At 44.4% G+C, this 22,718-nt stretch overlaps 1 pseudogene; it reads right to left on the bottom strand.

Annotated features, from left to right (window-relative positions):
- Positions 1–22,588, bottom strand: part of LOC116898342 — a 37,342-nt pseudogene extending 14,754 nt beyond the window's left edge.
- Between the last annotated feature and the right edge of the window lie 130 nt (positions 22,589–22,718).

Genomic DNA, 22,718 nt, shown 5'->3' with positions numbered 1-22,718 from the left:
TTCTGTTCACTTGCCCTTAAAATTTGACATGGAAATTTCTGTGGATTGGGACATCCTGCTAAAGAATACCTGTCCTTGGAGACAGCCTTGGTCTCTTGGAGGGCTCCATGTCATGTAGAGCCATGAGCTGTAGGCCTTTTCCTGCTCCTGAACTACTCCCTCCAACAGTGTGAAGTTTACCCCAGCATCTACAATTGAGTTCAGATACCCCAGCATCTACAAATTAATGCCACAAGTGCCTGTAACCCAAGCACAAGCACTTCTGGCCATAGCCTAGCTTAGGTTCATAGAGATCCTGTTTCAAGGGAATAAGGTGGAGAGTGTTATTCCGTTCTTTACTTGTGTGCATGAGCACATACATCTACACACCTACATCTCTCTCTCCCTCCCTTCAAAGTACTCAAAATGAATGGGGAAAGTCATTTTGATGATATCCAGAGCAGTTAGAGTGGCCCATGGTCATGCCTGAGACTCTGACACATCACTGGGCAAATGATAGTCACAGAATATTGAACAAAGTAGAAATGCGTGTATTCATTGGGGGGAGGGAAAGAAGGAGGGAGGGATAGACAGGTAGAGACAGAGAGGAAAGAGACAGAGAAGGCAGTCAATCATGTCAGGCGATATCACAGAGAAAAACAGGGAGAGACATACAGAGAGAGACCAAGAGGAGAAAGACATTCATAGGGCAGTCATAGTTGAGGATATCACAGAGAGACACACAGAGAAACAAGGAGAGAGAGACACACACACAGACAGACAGGCAGATAGTCACACAGACACATAGACACAACATACACACCTAAAGACAGAGACAGAGACAGAGACAGAAATAGATAAAGAAGTAATAAATGCCGCACTCTGCCAATCAACTCCTGTGGTTCTTACCAGCTTCTGGCACCAGGCACAGCTGGGCCCTGACTGGATTCAGTCCTGACAGGTGCTCATCTTGTCCTTGGTACACAACTGGTACAGGGCTGCAGTGACAAGTTGGGTGAATAGGTTCTGCCCACCCCAGCTGCTCCAGAGTCAATAGGGGTGGGTGGGAAGAGACCCAGGAGAGGTCAGGTCAGGATCTACAGCTCCTAGTGGCTTGGAGCTGTTATGCCCATGAAGTATGCCTACTGTTTCTGAAATACCTCATGTGGAGATGACCTCATGAACCTCACCAGATCCCAGAGACAGCAGCCCAGCTAGGATAGGTAGCAGGGTGCACCGGCCCAGCGTGTCCTATAGGGGGAAGGGCTTGGTGACTCTAGGCGGCCGCCTACAGATCCTCTCCTGACTTGTCTGAAGTGCAGGGTGCAAATGTCTGCTGAGGGTAGAGTGAAGAGGATCTTGTCCTTGCTACCACAGGGTGTAAGGATCAGATAGGTTCCACACCAGTCAGACACCAGTGTTATCAGGCTCAGAGGAGGATGAAGGGGGGCCACATACCTACTGAGATCCCTGGGGCACCAAGCATAGAGTGGGTACTCACAGTTGGGCACATCGCATACATATACAGACATATGCCATATTACCATCCACACACACAAACATAGCACATGCCATATGTCAACACAGACATAGCACACCCACCACATGTTACAAATGCAGCACTCAGCCCAAATACAAATGTGTGGTCCATGCTGCTGAGGCCAGGGCTATCTACTTTGTGTTGTTAAGTCATCAGAGTATGCAGCCTGGGCTACAAGTTGAGACTCTATTTGCCCCTGTGATGCTGGAGGCGATGCAGTGTGGTTGTAGGACACTGCAGATTTTTTTTCCTTTCTTTTTTTTGGAGCTGAGGACCGAACCCAGGGCCTTGCACTTTCTAGGCAAGTGCTCTAACACTGAGCTAAATCCCCAACCCCGACACTGCTGATTTTAGATACCCCCCTACCCTGTCTCTGCCAGCCTCTAATCTGCCCTTAATGTGTCCGAGAGTCAACAGCATTGAGGTTGTCTTCCAGGGACTTAGTTACTGAGTGGATCACACCAGTTCCTCCCGAGGACCTCCCAGATTTATTCTCTCTCCAAGGCATTGACTAAGATTCCTCCTACCCTCCCGCAGTAAAAACGGAAACCCACAAAACTCACTGGTGACAGCATGCAAAATCCTTGTATCCCTGGATAGGGAAATTTGAACAGGGTGGATATGGACCTCTAGACTCTATGCTGTCTAGAGAACAGGAGGAGAGGGTTGAGTTACAGCAAGGCTGACCCTCCAGGTTGTAATGTCCCTATATCCTGATAACAGGCAGCTTGATGGGATGGGGAGGGGGTGCACCTCTCCTCCCCCACACTTCCCTTTGCTTACGTGGACACTGTGACTATTACAAAGAACAGCCAGGGAGGTTACCTTGCAGGTTGATGACAGGAAGTTTTCACAACACTGAAAACGCAGAATTCTAAGTAGCTACACAAGGAAGCTCAGGACCCACCCACCAACCCACAGGAAATCTGTAGCAGAGACGATGGGAAGAGATGGTACAAGCCGGCACATTCTCAGGAAATGGTGACGGTAGTGTTACCATAGCCTCTGCTCTGGGCTTTGGCAATTTTCCTTTTGTAGAGATCCTATCCAGGACTGGGTCCCCTCTCCTGGCACCAGTCATAGCATTGAACGACGACTTCCTACTTCCAGAGAAATCAAACTCTGAACACCTGGGTTATGAAACCTGAGGGACGCCCTGAGAGGGAAAACAGAGCCCATCCACTTCACATGCTGCCATGAAGAGCGATGCTTGCATGATGCCCCCCAGTGAGGGCAGTTTAGCCACAGAGCAGAGGGCTGAGACTAGAAATGGCGGGTGACTTCCTGTTGTAAACTTTCCCTAGTTTCCTAGAATCCTCCACCAGGCCCCAGAGAAGCCAGAGGCTCCCTGGGTGAGGTACCCATGCAAGGATGTCACAGGGACGTGAGCAAGGGAAGACTGGATAGCCCTAGGGGAGCTTGGAGGGAGAATGGGATCCCACAGCCACCCTTGTCTTATAGAAAACAAAAACAAGGTCTTGTGATGATCAACGCTCACCCAACAGTTAAACTGTGCCTACTGCCAAGATGGAGTCGCTTCTGCCTTACTCAGTCACAAAAGAACCGAAGGCAGATGGACTCCAGGCTACTGGACTCCAGGTTCTGGGACCCCAGAGCTTCAGCAAGGGATAAAATACTGCATCACCGGCTTTCTCAGTCTCTCCAGTAATCCTGTTTGTGTTCCCTAGTTTTCTACTTCCGTGTATATAGCACCACCTATTAAAGATAACATTTTTATTTATTAGGAACTTCATACATATATGCAGTGTAACTTAATCATGTCTGCCTCCCGTTCCTGGCGCGTCCGCCACACCTCCCTCCTTCCATATTTTAATATTTACTTTTAAATTTATGTGTATGTACTTATGTATATGTGCTACATGTGTGCGGGTACTGGAAGAAGCCAGAAGAGGATGTTGGATTCCCTGGGGATGTCATGTGCGCCCTGGGGACTGAACTGGGGTTGCTAGATGAGCAGCAAGCATTCTTCATGGCTGTTTTAATTATTTATTGTTTTTAACCCACTAAATTCAGTTAGTGCTTCTCATTTGCATGCGACTGTGCTGCCATTCACTGGAACATGGGCAACCCACCAGTCTTCCCCTCCCTGTCTCCTGCAGCCATCGACTGCAATAGCTCCTCAGCTAGGGGTGGGGCCTTGGAAGACCTGACCCGATCTACGGAAATCCTTAACTGGCTCGATCCACTGCCAGTCTTAGAGGAGCTCCCAGTTCTGTACTAGCTGATGTGTCGCCTGAGACGGTAGATTCCTAAACCCACTGGCTCTTTTGTACACACCATATACATTCCTGAAGAGAGGTATACCATGACATCAGCAACTGTGGGGGCGGTGACCTCATGGATTTGTACAGCTCCTGCTTATCAATCATCGAATTGCTCTCGCTCAGTCACTCTCTAGCATGTGCTTTTTAGTCTCTCCTGGTACAAAACCAGAAGCGTCTAGCTATTCTTAAGGACTATTCTTACCGGACTCTGCCTCTGTTGGTCCCGTCAGCATCTGCACCGCCCCCACTCTCATTGTGTTTCCACTCTGAATGTTCCAGGCACGATGGATGCTACTTAAAAGCCAGCTGCTCTCCTGGAGCTGACTGTACTCTCAGACTCGAGAGCACAAAGTGAGCCCTGTCTAGGGCTTGGACAAAGAACCCCATCGCAGAAGCTTTTATAACATCAGCATTTAAGTATGGAGAGCTCTGCGTCTCATACAGGCTAGATCTGAGCATCCTAGAGGCCTGTCCTCTTCTTTCCACTCATGGCTCACAGTCTGGTGTGGGTCTCTAGGTCACAAGTGTGGAGTCCCTGTTGCAGAGAGGTGGGTGATGCTATGGCTTCCGTATTTCCCTCACAGTTCACTCCAGTCCCCTCCTGTCATGGCTGCTGCCTCGGGTGCTATCAGAGGCAGAGGCCATGTATGATGTCTTCCCACGTCTGAAAGGACAGCAGTGTAAGGACCCAGCCCTACAGTAGGGATGAGCCAGTCTCTGGGTGATGATGGGGAGGGGGCAGGCTACTGTGTTCAGATCTTAGAAGATCTCAGATGGGCCTGGGAACCAGAAGCATGATTTCAGCTTCCCTCTTGCCTGTCAGAGGCCTTGAGAACAGCTCTTATAAGCCTGACCATTGTGGGGAGGCTAGCCTCGTCTGAACCAGCATCCCACACCAACATTGCTCCCTTAAACACATTGCTTACCGAGCATGACAACTACTGGGCCAGCCCCTTTAAGTCTTGAGCACCCAGAGAGTCATGTGGTAACATTAATAGGAAAGGCACATGCTGGACACACATGCATACTACACATGTATATTCTACATGCACATACCACAGACACGTATATACACACCACACAAACATATATATAATACATAATCACACATAAGTATGTACAGCCACACATATACACACATATGCATACACTACGCAGACATAATTGTACATGCCCATGCACATAGGTTGCGTGTGCATACCTGCTCACTTCACACATACACATGTACATAGCACACAGGCACGCATGTACAGACAGACATGCATATCACTCAGACATACAGTTCTCCACATAAGTCTGGAAGAAAATTTATTGGAGATGGAGGTGTAAGGAGAGGTGTGGATCATCTGAGCAGGAAGAGGCAGACATAGCTGACCACTGCACATGTCTCTGGGAATTTTCCCATACAACTCCAGTCACATCTGGATCCTCCATCTCCAGCCGGATGTTTGGAAGCCCTCCCCCAAGAGGATCCTCCCATCTCTGCTGGGTCTTGCAGCCACTGTCTCTCTGGAGGTCCAGATAGTGTATGACTCAAAGCTGTAGGTCTATGTATCAGTGCCTACTCTCCCCATGTCTTTAGCTCTGGGTGTTCCTATCAAGCTCCATGGTTCTGCCTGAAGGTTCATGGTCCCTCTACTTGATGGGCATCAGTACACAGGGTCTGGACAGGGTAGTCTTCAAATAGTTATCTTCCAGACACCATGGACTAGGGTTATGAGGCCACAGGATCCACACCAGGAGTGAGGTCAGATAGACCCTTTCTCCTGCTGCCTGGGAAAGACTACCTCTGAGGTATCCTCTGTAAGAGTCACAGGGACACAGGGCCCCCCATTCACCACTTTGCTCCCTGGAGACCTTGGCTCAGCAAGGCTGGGGATTCATCAGTTCCTTGTAGCTCTCTGGACACCTCTGAAAGACACACCTTATTAGCCTGGTGCTTCCTCTTCTGTCTGCTTGTGGGAGGAAGTGGAGTGGCCTGTGGCTGGTTGCCCTACTCATGGGGTCTTACTTACCTCAGCCCTCTGCAGCACACTTGCTCTCAGCAGCTACAAGGTAGGAGCGGGACCTGGCAGTGAGGAGGAACTCTCATAGAAGGAAGTGGACCAGTGGGAAGAAGGGCAGCTGCTTGGGAGAGCACTCTCTGGCAACACGGAAGACTTCGCCAACGTGTCAAGGACGGGTGAGGTTCCAGAGCTCAGTGAGCAGGAGCTGGTTGTGGAAGATCCATGCTCCAGATGGGGAAGGTCTGGGTTAGGTATGCGCCCCAGGCAGAGGGCAGCACAGCTCGACTGGCGCCCTCCTTTCTTCCCACGTCCAACCTGTAGTCTGAGAGCAGGCTGCAGTTTCTTTGGATTTCCAGTGTGGATGCAAGACCAGCAACTCCCTAGGAATCCTGCAGGCCTTCAGGTCCAATTGGAACTGCTGAGCAGCTACCAGTGTGCAGACAGCCATTGAGCGAATCCATCTAAGGAATTCCCTATTGTAGCATAGATTCACCCATTGGTTCTTTTCTTCCTGAGAGCCATGGCTGACACGACACAGACTTATGATGTCCTGGACTACACTTTCAAACATCCTTACATTTTTTGCTACTGAGGCGTTAGTCCCAAAGAGTCAATAAACACGGTATTTAAGAGATCCATAGAATTAAAACCAACGATCAGACCCAAAGGAGTCCATTTCTTTGTAGTTACAAAAATGATCACAGTTTGTGTTTTATAAAAATGCGTGCTTACAAGATTTGTGTGCTTTCTGTCTCAGGTCCAGGTTTATAAATGACTCAGCTTAGTCCTTGGAGCTTTGATTCTTACAAATACCATAAACAGTAACTTTATTATATTCTTTCCAGACCTTTAATTTCTTTTTCCTGCTTCATGAAATGATGGACCAAGGTCCAAATCCTGATAAAACTTTGAAGTTCTTATGTTAACACATTGCATTGTGGCTGTTGAGCATGTATTCTCTTTCACAGAGAATTTAAATTCTAAAGTAAGGACACAAAAATTAGCCTTAAAAGGAAGCTGTTTTCCTTCAAGTCTGCTTGCCTGTCAGCCCTATCATCCATATCTATCATCTATCTATCTATCTATCTATCTATCTATCTATCTATCTATCTATCTATCATCTATCTTCTATCAATCAATCAATCAATCACATATCAATCCCCTATCTATCAATCCAATCAATCATCTTCCTATCTATCATCTATCTCTTTGTCTGTCTATCTATCTTCTATCAATCAATCACATCAATCACCTATCAATCAATACAATCAATTATTTTTATCTATCTATCATCTATCATGTATCTATCAATCATCTATCTTCCATCAATCAATCAATCACTTATCTAATTATCTATCAATCAATCCAATCAATTGTCTATCACTAGCAATTTATCCAACTATCTTCTATCAATCAATCATCTGTCAATCACCTATCTATCTATTATCTATATCTATCATATCTATCTATGTATCACCTATCTAGCACCTCAATCACCTATTTACTTATCTATCAATCACCTATCTATCTACCTATCAATCATCTATCATCTATCTACTATCTATCTATCTATCTATCTATCCATCCATCTATCTTTCATCTATCTATCATCTATCATATCTATCATTTATCAATCAATCAATCACCTACCTATTTATCTATCAATCACCTATGTATCATCTACCTATCTAATCATCTATCTATCCATCTATCTACCTGCCTGTGTACCTACCTTTCATCTATCCTTTCTTGGCTAATGCAGTCCCTCAGGCACTTTGGATCTGTGTAGAAATGGTAACTGAGCCTTCTGTTAGTAAGGATCTCACAGGAAGCAGAACAGTAGTGATTCACTGCAAGTCCCTCTTCGTATGGCTATAATGCTGATTTGTGTTAGTCAGCCGTGCTGTTTACTTTTTTTGGTCGACTTGACACAAGGTATAGTGGTGGGAGAGAGGGAACCTCAACTGAGAAGATGTCTCCATTAGACTGCCTGTAGGCAAGATTGGAGCATTTTCTTGATTAATGATTGATGTCTCTGGGCCCATCCCACTATGGGTGGTACCGCCCTTAGGTAGGTGGTCACGAGTGGTATAAGAAAGGAGGCGGAGCAAGCCATAAGCAGTGACCTCCATGACCATTGTCTCCATTCCTGCTTTCAGATTCTTGTCTTTGGTTCTTGTCCTGACATCACTTAACAATGGAGTGTTACTTGGGAGTTGTAAGTTGAAACAGTTTCCTCCCAAAGTTGCCTTTGGTCAGTGTCTTATCACACAAATAGAGAAAAAAAAAACTAGGATAAAAATTGGTACCAGAGAGTGGACTATTCTGTGACACGTCTGACCGTGTTGTTTTGCAGAGAATTCTTGAACTATTTGGAACGATGGGCTGTAAAATCCTTTCTTGCTCTAAGCTCAACTGGGTTGTTCTGTTAGAGCCCGGAAGGTAAGGAATACTACAGACAGTAGAGGCCTGGTTTGTGAAGATTGTGAAGGAAGTTTCAGAGTTTCTGGAAGGCTCTCTCAGGGTCATTCATTTTATATTTCATATTGAGAATGTTGTTTCTTGTCCGATGGTGTTTGAGAGTCAGCTGATAAGTGAGCAGTACATTTAAAGTTAAATCTTTGCTTTAATGGGACAACCAATGCTGGTCAGCCAGGGCTGAGAAATTAGCGGTGATTAAGAAGATTATTGTAGTGAGACCTTCTGGGGCTATTTTCTCAGTGTCAGCACAGAGAATCTGTAGTCCACGGAGGCCGTGGCTGTATCTAGAACTGGCAGCAAGATTTGGTCATGTGTAAGAGTCTCCCAGGTGGTACTTGTTTTGGAGGCATGAAAGGGTCATGAAAGGCAGCTGAAGCTTGACACTGTGTGGTAGGGTTCCTGGGTCTTGCTGCTCTAGAGGAAGTGGTGATTGCTGAATGAGGACTAAAGTCTCATGCAATAGCCAACTTTATTTAGAGCCTCAGAAGTAAACTCATTCCTGTCCACCACACCTAGGAGGAGCACAAAATCACACTCCAAGAACAATTCCGAGTTTTGAAGAAGCACTCAGAATTCTCCTGACATGAATCCGTTCCTGGACAGTGTCTGACACCCTCGGACAGGCCAGGAGAGGATACTGATGAGGCAAAGAAGCCCCGGTCGCAGTGATGACCTGGAGGTACCTGGAAGAGGGATGACCACCGAGGACCACAGTTGTGGAGTAGAGCCTGTGAGATGAAGTATGTTGGCTGTGAATGGCAGAACCAGAGAGATGGGGTTGTCCAAAACCCTTTGCACTCAGAGGATTTTGAGTAAGTATCACATATCAAATACCAAGCTATTTGTAACATTGGGCTTTGGTTTTGTTTCAAGTCTGATTGTCACTGTGTTCTGATTCTTCCTCATTGAAATAAGAAATATGTAACTTATTTATAATTTTACTGGAGCTCAAAGTCGAGAGGCTTTGCACTTGTTTTTTTTTAAAGAGATGCTGGATGTTTTAAAGAGACTGAGCTTTTAAAGTGTTTGAATTTTTTAAAGTATGGGATTTTCAAATTTACTATGTTTTATGTTGTAACATTAATGTGAGTGATGTCTCGGGGGTAAACAAGAAATAAGTTATGGTTTAATAGTGATGTGTTTGTGTTTCAAGTTGACAAGGGGTCAATTGTGATGGTTAGGTTTTTTGTTTTGTTTTGTTCTGCCTTTTTTCCTATTTGACACAAATTAGAGTCATGTGGGAAGAAGAAACCTCAGTTGGGAAAATGCTTTTACCAGACAGCCTGTAGGTATTTTCTTGATTAGTGATTGATGTAGGAGGACCCACTGTGGGTGGGCGGGTGGGACCAGCCCTAGCCAGGTGGTACTAGACTATATAAAAAGCAAGCCAGTAGACCATGGAAAGAAAGCCAGCAAGCAGCCTTCCTCGGTGGTCTCAGCTTCAGTTCTCCTTTCGGGTTTCTGCCTTGACCCCCCTCAGTGCTGGGGGACTATTTGAAGTACGAAGATGAAATGCCTTCTCCCACAATTGCTTTTGGTCAGTGTGTTGTTATAGCAATAGAAAGCTAGTTAAAAGTCAGCTTTGTGTTGCTAGGATAAGATACTGGGGAAAACAACTTAAACAAGAAAAGGTTTATTTTGTCTTATGTTTCCAGAGGTTTCAGTTTATGGTCCCTGATTGTGTTTAGGTCAGTGGTGGGCAGAACCCCGTGTAAGGGTAAGGTAGAAGTAATCTGCTTACCTTCTGGGTGCTGCTAAGGAGGAGAAAGGGAGAGAGAGAGAGGGAGGGAAGGAGGGAGAAGGGGAAGAAGGGAGTGAAGGAAGAAGAGGGAAGAGTGTGGGGGAGAGAAAGGGAGGGGAGGGAGAGAGAAGGGGGAAGGAGGAAGAGTGAGGAAGGGGGAGAGAGGGGAAGGAGAGGGAAGGAGAGGAAAGGGGGAGGGGGAGAAAGGGAAGAGGAGAGAGGGGGAGAGAAGGAGGGAGGGGAGAGAAAGAAGGAAAGAGGAGATGAGAGGAAAGGAAGAGAGAGAGAGAGAGAGAGAGAGAGAGAGAGAGAGAGAGAGAGAGAGATCAGTGATAAGTTAGACTCCTCCATAGCCAAGGGTCTAACTCCTCTGAATTAGGTCCCATTTGCTAATTTCCATCCTCTTCCCAGATCCTACATAATATAACCAAGACAGGTCCATTGATGAGATGAGAGCCATTAGGAACCCGGTCATTTCCCTAAAATGCCACCTTTGAAGCCTGTTGCTCTGGGGACTAACCCTTCAACCCTCGAGCCTTTGGGGACAGCTTATACCTAAATCAAGATTCTACAGAAGTCAATATCCAGCCACCATCCTCTGGCCCCTGTGTCCTGTGCAGAAAGCCCATGGCCTTTGTTTCTTCCCAGATATTGACCTTCAAGGCCAACCCCTCCGATTGTTAATCTGGGTGGCATTTCTCCAAAGTTCTTCTCAAGGTTGTCTTTGTAACAGACGGTGGGTGTTCCTGGAGTGCTGTGTGAGTACTGTACAATGGAATTGTGGGCCAAGCATTCAAAAATTGAATGAAATTGAATGTTTTAATTTAACATTTTGTTTGTAACTTGAATTCTAATTACATTCCTGGTTGTTTTATTATAAAACATTTATTCTCCTCCAACTTGTAAGCATTACTGAGGCTCTGGGATTTGCTTGTGTATCTGAGAAATCTGGGACGCCTTATGGGCATCACAGTATCGAGAGTGGGAGGCTACCATAGCCTGATTGAGTGCTCCCCTCCAAGGGCAAAGGCCAGAGCTAACCTAAAACCAACAATGTGTTGGCTCATGGCTTTAATTCTAATTTTACTTGCTCCCTACTGCACCTCACATCCAGCCACAGAAGTTTGGAGTGTGAAGAGAGACCCATACCTAAGCACCCCCAGGTCTGGTCCTCTGTGGTAGGTTTTTAAGATATGTTTTTTTTTTCCATCTTTATTAACCTGAGTATTTCTTATTTACATTTCAAATGTTATTCCCTTTCCTGGTTTCCATGCCAACATCCCCCTAACTCCTCCTCCTCCCCTTCTTTATGGGTGTTCCCCTCCCCATCCTCCCCCCATTACCACCCTCCCCGCAACAATCACGTTCACTGGGGGTTCAGTCTTAGCAGGACCAAGGGCTTCCCCTTCCACTGGTGCTCTTACTAGGATATTCATTGCTACCTATGAGGTCAGAGCCCAGGGTCAGTCCATGTGTAGTCTTTGGGTAGTGGCTTAGTCCCTGGAAGCTCTGGTTGCTTGGCATTGTTGTTCATATGGGGTCTCAAGCCCCTTCAAGCTCTTCCAGTCCTTTCTCTGATTCCTTCAATGGGGATCCCGTTCTCAGTTCAGTGGTTTGCTGCTGGCATTCGCCTATGTATTTGCTGTGTTCTGGCTGTGTCTCTCAGGAGAGATCTACATCTGGTTCCTGTCTGCCTGCACTTCTTTGCTTCATCCATCTTATCTAGTTTGGTGACTGTATATGTATGGGCCACATGTGGGGCAGATTCTGAATGGACATTGCTTCAGCCTCTGTTCTAAACTTTCCCTCCTTATCCCTTCCTAAGGGTATTCTTGTTTCCCTTTTAAAGAAGGAGTGAAGCATCTGCATTTTGGTCATCCTTCTTGAGTTTCAGGTGTTCTGTGCATCTAGGGTAATTTGGGCTAATATCCATTTATCATGAGAAAACCATGTGTGTTTTTCTGTGTTTGGGTTACCTCACTCAGGATGATATTTTTCAGTTCCATCCATTTGCCTATGAATTTCATAAAGTCATTGTTTTTGATAGTTGTAGGATTGGTAAAGATCTTTTCCCAATCTGTTGGTTGCCATTTTGTTCTAACAACAGTGTCCTTTGCCTTACAGAAGCTTTGTAGTTTTATGAGATCCCATTTGTCGATTCTTGATTTTAGAGCATAAGCCATTGGTGTTTTGTTCAGGAAATTTTCTCCAGTGCCCATGTGTTCGAGATTCTTCCCCACTTTTTCTTCTATTAGTTTGAGTGTATCTGGTTTGATGTGGAGGTCCTTGATCCACTTGGACTTAAGTTTGGTACAGGGTGATAAGCATGGATCGATCTGCATTCTTCTACCTGCTCACCTCCAGTTGAACCAGCACCATTTGCTGAAAATGCTATCTTTTTTCCATTGGATGGTTTTGGCTCCTTTGTCAAAATTCAAGTGACCATAGGTGTGTGGGTTTATTTCTGAGTCTTCAATTCTATTCCACTGGTCTATCTGCCTGTCCTGTACCGATACCATGCAGTTTTTATCACTATCGCTCTGTAATACTGCTTGAGTTCAGGGATAGTGATTCCCCCGGAAGTCCTTTTATTGTTGAAGATAGTTTTAGCTATCCTGGGTTTTTTTTGTTATTTCAGATGAATTTGCAAATTGTTTTGTCTAACTCTCTGAAGAATTGGATAGGAATTTTGATGGGGATTACATTGAATCTGTAGATCGCTTTTGGTAAAATGGCCATTTTTACTATATTAATCCTGCCAATCCATGAACATGGGAGATCTTTCCATCTTCTGAGATCTTCTTCAATTTCTTTCTTCAGAGGCTTGAAGTTCTTATCATACAGATCTTTCACTTGCTTGGTTAAATACACCGAGATATTTTATATTATTTGGGACTATTATGAAGGGGGGTGTTTCTCTAATTTCTTCCTCAGCTTGTTTCTCTTTTGTGTAGAGGAAGGCTACTGATTTATTTGAGTTAATTTTTTACCCAGCCACTTTGCTGAAGCTGTTTATCAGGTTTAGTAGTTCTCTGGTGGAACTTTTGGGATCACTTAAATATACTATCATATCATCTGCAAATAGTGATATTTTGACTTCTTCCTTTTCAATCTGTATCCCTTTGATCTCTTTGTTGTCTGATTGCTCTGGCTAGGACTTTGAGAACTATATTGAATAAGTAGGGAGAGAATGGGCAGCCTTGTCTAGTCCCTGATTTTAGTGGGATTGCTTCAAGTTTCTCTCCATTTAGTTTAATGTTCCTGGTTTGCTGTATATGGCTTTTACTATGTTTAGGTATGGGCCTTGAATTCCTGTTCTTTCCAGGACTTTTATCATGAAGGGGTGTTGAATTTTGTCAAATGCTTTCTCAGCATCTAATGAAATGATCATGTGGTTTTTATCTTTCAGTTTGTTTATATCGTGGATTACGTTGATGGTTTTCCATATATTGAACCATCCCTGCATCCCTGGGATGAAGCCTACTTGACTATGATGGATGATTGTTTTGATGTGTTTTTGGATTCGAATTGCAAGAATTTTATTGAGTATTTTTGTGTGGATATTCATAAGGGAAATTGGTCTGAAGTTCTCTTTCTTGTTGGGTCTTTGTGTGGCTTAGGTATAAGAGTAATTGTAGCTTCATAGAAGGAATTGGGTAGTGCTCCATCTGTTTCAATTTTGTGGAATAGTTTGGATAGTATTGGTTTGAGGACTTCTATGAAGGTCTGATAGAATTCAGCACTAAACCCGTTTGGACCTGGGCTCTTATTGGTTGGGAGACCTTTAATGACTGCTTCTATTTCCTTAGGAGTTATGGGGTTGTTTAAATGGTTTATCTGTTCCTGATTTAACTTCGGTACCTGGTATCTGTCTAGGAAATTGTCTATTTGCTCCAGATTTTCAAGTTTTGTTGAATATAGGTTTTTATAGTAGGATCTGATGATTTATGAATTTCCTCTGATTGTGTTGTTATGTCTCCCTTTTCATTTCTGATTTTGTTAATTTGGACACACTCTCTGTGTCCTCTGGTTAGTCTGGCTAAGGGTTTATCTATCTTGTTGATTTTCTCAAAGAACCAGCTTTTGGTTCTGTTGATTCATTGTATAGTCCTTTTTGTTTCTACTTGGTTGATTTCAGCTCTGAGTTTGATTTTTTTTCCTGCCTTCTACTCCTCCTGGGTGTATTTGCTTCTTTTTGTTCTAGAGCTTTTAGGTATGCTGTCAAGCTGTTGACATATGCTCTCTCCTGTTTCTTTCTACAGGCACTCAGAGCTATGAGTTTTCCTCTTCGCACAGCTTTCATTGTGTCCCATAAGTTTGGGTATGCTGTACCTTCATTTTCATTAAATTCTAAGAAGTCGTTAATTTCTTCCTTGACCAGGTTATATTGAGTAGAGCATTGTTCAACTTCCATGTACATGTGGCCATTCTTTCCTTATTGTTTTTGAAGACCAGCTTTAGCCCGTGGTGGTCTGATAGGATGCATGAGATTTCTATCTTTCTGTATCTGTTGAGGCCTGTTTTGTGACCGATTATATGGTCAATTTTGGAGAAAGTACCCATGAGGTGGTGAGAAGATGGTATATCCTTTTGTTTTAGGATAGAATGTTCTACAAATATCTGTTAAGTCCATTAGGTTCATGACTTCTGTTAGTCTATGTCTCTGTTTAATTTCTGTTTCCATGATCTGTCCATTGATGAGAATGGTGTGTTGAAATCTCCTATTATTGTGTGAGGTGCAATGTGTGCTTTGAGCTTTAGTAAGGTTTCTTTTATGTATGTAGGTGCCCTTGTATTTGGAGCATAGATATTTAGGATTGAGAGTTCATCTTGGTGTATTTTTCCTTTGATGAATATGAAGTGTCCTTCCTTATCTTTTTTGATGACTTTTGGTTGAAAATCGATTTTATTCGATATAAGAATGGCTACTCCAGCTTGCTTCTTCAGACCATTTGCTTGGAAAGTTATTTTCCAGCCTTTTACTCTGAGATAGTGTCTGTGTTTGTCTCTGAGGTATGTTTCCTGTAGGCAGCAAAATGCTGGGTCCTTATTCCATATCCAGTTTGTTAATCTGTGTCTTTTTATTGGGGGAATTGAGTCCATTGATGTTGAGAGATATTAAGGAATAGTGATTGTTGCTTCCTGTTATATTCATGTTTGGAGGTGAGATTATGTTCTTGTGCTTGGCTTCTCTTTGTTTTGTTGCAAAACTATTAGTTTCTTGCTTTTTCTAGGGTGTAGGTTGCCTCCTTTTGTTGGGCTTTACCATTTATTATCCTTTATAGGGCTGGATTATAGAAAGATATTGTATAAATTTGATTTTGTCATGGAATATCTTGGTTTCTCCATCTATGTTAATTGAGAGTTTTGCAGGATACAGTAACCTGGGCTGGCATTTGTGTTCTCTTAGGATCTGCATGACATCTTTCCAGGATCTTCTGGCTTTCATAGTCTCTGGCGAGAAGTCTGGTGTGATTCTGATAGGTCTGCCTTTATATGTTACTTGACCTTTATTACTTACTGCTTTTAATATTCTTTCTTTGTTTTGTGCATTTGGTGTTTTGACTATTATGTGACGGGAGGAGTTTCTTTTCTGGTCCAATCTATTTGGAGTTCTGTAGGCTTCTGGTATGTTTATGGGCATTTCTTTATGTTAGGGAAGTTTTTTCTATGATTTTGTTGCAGATATTTACTGGTCCTTTGAGTTGGTAGTCTTCACTCTCTTCTATACCTATTATCCTTAGGTTTGATCTCCTCATTGTGTCCTGGATTTCCTGTATGTTTTGGGCCAGTAGCTTTTTCCATTTTACATTATCTTTGACAGTTGTGTCAATGATTTCTATGGAATCTTCCTGAGATTCTCTCTTTTATCTCTCGTATTTTGTTGGTGATGCTTGTATCTATGGCTCCTTTGTCTCTTCCTTTGGTTTTCTATATCCAGGGTTGTCTCCCTTTGTGCTTTCTTTATTGTTTCTATTTCCATTTTCAATTCCTTCACCTGTTTGATTGTGTTTTCCTGTAATTCTTTCAGGGATTTTTGTGTTTCCTTTCTAAGGGCTTCTACTTGTTTACTTGTGTTTTCCTGCATTTCTCTAAGGGAGTTCTTTGTGTCTTTCTTGAAGTCCTCCATCATCATGATCAAATGTGATTTTAAATCTAGATCTTTCTTTTCTGGTGTGTTTGGATATTCAGTGTTTGCTTTGGTGGGAGAATTGGGCTCCGATGATGCCATGTAGTCTTGGTTTCTGTTGCTTGGGTTCCTGCACTTGCCTCTTGCCATCAGGTTGTCTCTGGTGTTACCTTGTTCTGCTATTTCTGACAGTGGCTTGACCGTCCTATAGGCCTGTGTGTCAGGAGTGCTGTAGACCTGTTTTCCTGTTTTCTTTCAGCCAGTTATGAGAATAGAGTGTTCTGCTTTCAGGCCTGTAGTTGCTCCTTTCTACTGGCTTTCAGCTGTTCCTGTGGGCCTGTGTCCTGAGTCCACCAGGCAGGTTACTTGGAGCAGAAAAGTTGGTCTTACCTCTAGTGTCAGGTCTGAAGTCCCTCCTTGGGGCTGGGTTTCAGCTCTCCATGAGGGCAGCAACCAGAAGGGCCTGCCCCTACTTCTGGGTCCCTGTGCACAGTGGGCGCAGATGACGCTAGGTATTTTCCTCTAGAGTCAGAAATGTGGGCAGAGTGTAGTCTCTTCTGGTTTCCCAGGCGTGTCTGCCCCTCTGAACGTCTAGCTCTCCCTCCCATGGGATTTAGGTGCAGGGAGCTGTTTGACTGGGTCCGTCCAGATCTGGGTGCAGTCTGGACTGCAGGGCTCCTACAGCTTGATTGCCCCTATCTTCCTGTGCCCAGAGACCTTTATACAGTTTCCTCTTGGGCCAGGGATGTGGACAAAGGTGGGCAGAAGTGGCAGTCTCTTCTGCCCTGCAGTCCTAGGATTGCCCACACGTCTGGGCAATCGCTGCCTCTCCCACGGGGTTTGGGACCAGGGAGCTGTGGGCCAGGATCAGTGAAGTTCGGGCGCCAGCTAGAAACCGGAAGTCTAGGGTATGTTTCTTAATATAAAACATCAAATTCAGCTTTGGGGGACTCATTTCCCACCTCCAAATGCTGTTTTCTACATGGATGTTCCTTCATGACCTCAGCTAGAGACAGATTTTCCCCTCTACAAATGCTTACAGCAATAAGAAAACAGAATGCAGGGAAAGCGAAGATGGAGTCAGATGGAAGGTGCTGGAACTAGATGGTCATTATGGGGACTGCCACAACTAAGGCGGGAGAAACTTAAGGGGTGCAAAATCACTGGGGTACATGGTCACATGGCCTTAGACATCCCTCCCCTGCCCAAGTTGCTTATTAATTACAACATAAAGCTTCCTGTGTCTGTGGAGAGGTCTGGTGATGGACAGTGGGGCCATCGGTCTGCACAGTGGTCATCGGAGACTTTGACATCGTGGGCTGCCTGCTCTGAAGCACAGGGATGAGCTAAGCATCAAATATTCAGGACTCTGTGCTTTGTCCCAGGCACAAAATGAGGGCACGTGGTGCCTATGCCAAATTTACTAGTAAGACCTTCATAGGGGACCCCACACTGCAGAATTCTCAAAGAATCTGTGACATCAAACAAAACCAGTCAACAGCCTCGAAACATGTAAAGAGATGTAGCCAAGAGATTATTCTAAATGAAAGATTAAACACCTTTAAGGATCAAGTGTCCTGCATTAAGTCTTGGTGTAACTGTGGCATTTGAATACAGACTTACATATTTAGCGAGATCGTTTACTCCCCTTGTTAAATTTCTTGGGTGTAATAAAATCAAACTGTTAAAAAATAATTAGTTTTCTTAGAAGAACCATTCTGGGAATAGGGTGCTATTCATAATGGTTTCAACTAAATTCCAAATAATTTAGCCAATTGGGGGGTGGGGAGGAAGGTGGGGGAGAAAGCCATTAAGCAAATGTTGGACCATGTTAGGAATTAAGAGTTCATAGGCGACTGTTGGCTTAGACTTCTACAGGTCTGATGTTCTCCAAATTTCTGCAGTTAAAAAAAAGTCTACACAACAGCACATTTGTGTATAGCCTTTGTCTTGAGACCAGCCTGTGCCCTCTGCCTTGTAGGCTTCCAGCCCTGGATGGTCTTTGGTTCTGTGGCCTCAGAATATCCTGGCAGCTGGAGGAACTGTACACCAGAGTCATTTGAATGGGAGAAGAAAACCTATTATTTTCCCTGAAATTCTTGCCCCAGGTTTTACCATGTTCCTGGGGCCTGTGACCTCAGAGCATGCCACCCACCCGGTATAGCTTTCTTGGAGTGATGTTTAATCTGAGGGGCTTAAAGCCTTTGATCCCATTCCACTTTCCATTGGCCGTGGCTGAATAATTCAACCAGACATTCCAGTTCAGTTTTCTCTCTGAGGAAAGGAAGGCAGGCAAAGGATAGTTCTGGAAATGAGTCTGAGAGCGTCTTCAGAAATCAACTTGTGATCACACAGCTCACTTTCAATTTGTACCTTGGTAGGGTTCCTCTTGTTCCCACGGTGGCTGTGCTGGGGTGTATGTTGGAACCCCATGGACTGGAAAATAGTCACCTGTCTACCTATAAAAGCAGGGAATACCTAGAATATACACACAAGGCAGCAGGAGCCAGGAACAACCATGGTGGCCCACTATGAAGTTCTGTCACGGTGACAGTACAGAGAACTGTCTCCTCTTCAAAAATGTTTTTTCTTGTGTTCTATTGCCCTTCCGTTATTTTTATCCTTTGTTTCTGCTTGACAAACAGTGTTTGCACAGATACCCTTAGTGCAATGCCTACTTTGATTCATGCATACATAGTGATCAATCTAGGGAATTTTCCATATTTCCCCAAAGTTTTATCAGTGTGAATACCTCAAAGATCCCTTTTCTCAATCTCTCTCACTACCTCCTCTCTCCCTCACCTCCTCCCCTCTCCTCTTTCTCTTCTTTTCTTCCCCCATCTCTAGTTTAGAATCTGGATGTAGACTCCAAAGCCTTGTACATGTTAGGCAAGTACTCTAGCCCGTGCTTCACTGAAAAGTTAACCATAGGCTAATCCACCTGAGGTGAGCCTGAGTGGGGAGACCCCTGCCAGCTGTGCTTAGGGAGTTGCACTGAGGAAAAGGAAGGCAGGCTTGAAATGCAGGATAGGCCTTGCTCAGTGTGTGTGTGTGTGTGTGTGTGTGTGTGTGTGTGTGTGTGTGTGCATGTGTGTGCATGTGTGTGTGGGTATATATATATATATGAATATGTGAATATATATATATGAATATGTGAATATATATATATATATATATATATTCATACAGAGGAGACTAGCCTCAAGCCAAACCCCTTCTCTATTAGCTAGGATCCATGCTTTTGTTTAGTTGGCATGAGTCCCTTAACTCCAGAGTGCTGGCAAGCAGGTCCTAGGGGTGACACTGCCAGGGTCTCCCAAAATCAAGAAGGAATGGAAGGAAGAGGCTTGGCTTCACCCTCACTCTTCCTCAAAACTTCAAGAAATAATTATTGAGCTTGTAGAGAACTCAGTTCCCTCAGCTGCATAGAGATTGGTTGTTAACTGACCATTAATTAATACCCCCTCCCCTTTTAATTAAAATTCATTGCCAAAGGAGAGTATGGGTGTTTTGTGGGAATACACAAAGATAGGAAGGTCCCAGTGACAGGGCGTGTGAGGTGGGGACTTGGGTGGTTACTGGGTGGTCCTGCACGTGTGAGACATCCCTCCTGAGGAGCAAGTGTCTGCTCCCAGTGCCCATCATTCTCTCTCCAGCAAACATCTACAAACACCTAGATTTCTTCAGACAGCAGGAATGAATTGTGAAGAATCTCCACTGACCTCCCAGCAGGCATGAGAAGTTTCCATGAGCTACCAGGAGCTCAGGACTGATTCCTGGGGCTGTAATTCTACCATGTGCCTTTGTGGCCCAGAGCAGGTCTGTTGGCTACAGAAACTTAATTACATGCTTATATAGAAACCATCACCCCAGAGCTTCCTTCTATCTAGCATCCAGCCTAAGAGTTTGAGATGACCATTTTGTTGACAGGGATGCAGATATTCATGGATTCTGCATCCCCAGGACTTTAAGGCCAAGCTCCGTTAGCCCAGTGGACCTTTGTCCTATGCTTGGCTCCCATGAAGTAGCCTTGCTTCCATGAAGTCACTGGTCACTTCTCTCTTCTCTTGGGTCTAAGTCAAGTAAGAATGTTTTCTGGGCTTGAAATCAGAGCAAGCCTAGGTGAGGTGACCCTCTTGCTCATAGGTGACAGAAAGCAGAGCCAGAGACGGCCTTTAGCTCCTCTTTTAGAAAAGGAAGTTAAACTTCACACTACTCACAAATGTGAAGCTGCCCATCTTAATTTGACTCCACAGGGTTTTGTGTTTTTTTTGTAGCAGGAAAATATAGCTTTCACTGTTCAAGGTTCAATTTGTGATAATTAAAAAGGGTAAGTGTTCAGTGAAGCCAAGACTCTGTTATTAAAATTTTTCTTCTTTCCTCCTTCTCTCTTTCCTTCTTCCCCTGCCATCCCGATGCAGCACCCCCCCTCCCCATTTCAGTACTTCAAACTGAACCTAGAGCTTCAAACATTCCGGCCAAGCACTAAGAGATCTACTGAGATACATTTTAGCATATTTTTGTTACTTTTTGAAAGTTGAGGCTGGCTCCCACTAAGTTTCTCAAGTCGGTTGTGAGCTTTACTTTGTAGCTTCAAGACTGGCTTTATAATCCTGTCTCCTAAGCAAGGGTGGTTTCAGGCCTGTGCTACTACACTCTGATAGCCTAATTCACCATGATTCTTCTTCACTCTTACTTTGAAACGGGTCATGCAATTTTCCTGGGCATCACCAAGATCCATTTACTGAGTATCCGAATTTAATATGCTGGATTCACAGCTTCATAATAACCTTTTAAAGTTAGGACACGGAGGCCATTATATCAAATGCCTGTTAGCATGTATGCTTTTACCTGCTATCTTTTCTGTGGGTGATGAGAATGGCTACTTTCCTTGTATCTGAATTGCCAAGCTGAACTATTCTAGACAAATTATCATCAATGTTTTTACTTTATCAAAGACCAAATTGCTTCAACCTAGACTATTAGAATTAGGCGTGAAAGAAAGTTCCAGCCCCAAAGCTGAGAGGAGCCGTGACAGCAGCAGACGGCAGCTGCTTTCTTTTTGTTTTGGTGACAGATTTCACCATTATGAAAAGATGCATTTAACTTATTAGGAAGAAAATGTACTATATCTCTTAAACAATGAATATCAGATTCTCAACTCATCAGACACTTAGGGAAATTTTTTGAAATGAAAGAGAGAACTTCCCAGAACTTTCTTGCCAGAGTTGACTTCCAAGGTGATGCATGAACATTCTAGAAACTTTCATGCTCTTTGGAGCCATAACCTGATCCTGGAGAGTCCTGGCCTTACGTAGTCCTCAGTCTAAATTATTCATGGCCAATCCTCTTCTGTGATGGCTGGGGTTTTTTGTTTTGTTTTGTTTTGTTTTTGTTTTTAATTTTATAAACTTGACACAAGCTAGTCATTTGGGAAGAGGGAACCTCAATTGAGAAAATGCCTCCATCAGATTGGCCCATAGAAAGACTATGGAGGGTATTTTCTGAATTGATGATTGATGTGGGAGGGCCAGCCCACTGTGGGGGATGCCACACATGGGCAGTTGGTACTGGGAGGAATAAGAAGGGTGACTGATGTGAGCCTGGAGAGCACGATAGAAAGCAGCCACCCTAGTCTCTGTTTCAGGTCTGCCTCCAGGTTTCAGCTCTGACTTCCCTTCAGCATGGGCTGTATGGACGAAACGGATGGACGAAAATAAATTCTTTCTTCTCGGGGTTAGGCAACATCGTTTATCACAGCTATGAAGAGCAAAGGAGAAAAACTTAGTTCACTCATTTTCCCTTGTACTTCTTGGGCAGGGTGGCATAGTCTAAAGCTTGTTGTCAACGTGAGTCAGTTTGCTGTGAACGTGATGGGAGATGGAGAGAGGGCGTGCGGGAGGTAGGATGGTGATGCTGCTGCCCAGACACTCCAGTAACCCATCTCTGTGTAGACACCCCAGTAACCCACCTCTGTGTAGACACTCCAGTAACCCACCTCTGTGTAGACACTCTAGTAACTCACCTCTGTGTAGTCACCCCAGTAACCCATCTCTGTGTAGACACTCCAGTAACCCACCTCTGTGTAGACACCCCAGTAACCCACCTCTGTGTAGACACCCCAGTAACCCACCTGTGTAGACACCCCAGTAACTCACCTCTGTGTAGACACCCCAGTAACCCACCTGTGTAGACACCCCAGTAACCCATCTCTGTGTAGACACTCCAGTAACCCACCTCTGTGTAGACACTCCAGTAACTCACCTCTGTGTAGACACTCCAGTAACCCACCTCTGTGTAGACACCCCAGTAACCCACCTCTGTGTAGACACCCCAGTAACCCACCTCTGTGTAGACATCCCAGTAACCCATCTCTGTGTAGACACTCCAGTAACCCACATCTGTGTAGACACTCCAGTAACCCATCTCTGTGTAGACACCCCAGTAACCCACCTCTGTGTTGACACTCCAGTAACCCACCTCTGTGTAGACACTCTAGTAACTCACCTCTGTGTAGTCACCCCAGTAACCCATCTCTGTGTAGACACCCCAGTAA

Source organism: Rattus rattus, chromosome 4, assembly GCF_011064425.1.
Source record: "Rattus rattus isolate New Zealand chromosome 4, Rrattus_CSIRO_v1, whole genome shotgun sequence".
Classification (NCBI taxonomy): Eukaryota; Metazoa; Chordata; class Mammalia; order Rodentia; family Muridae; genus Rattus; species Rattus rattus.
Note: the sequence above shows the minus strand (reverse complement) of the source record. Positions and strands in the feature narration are given on the sequence as shown.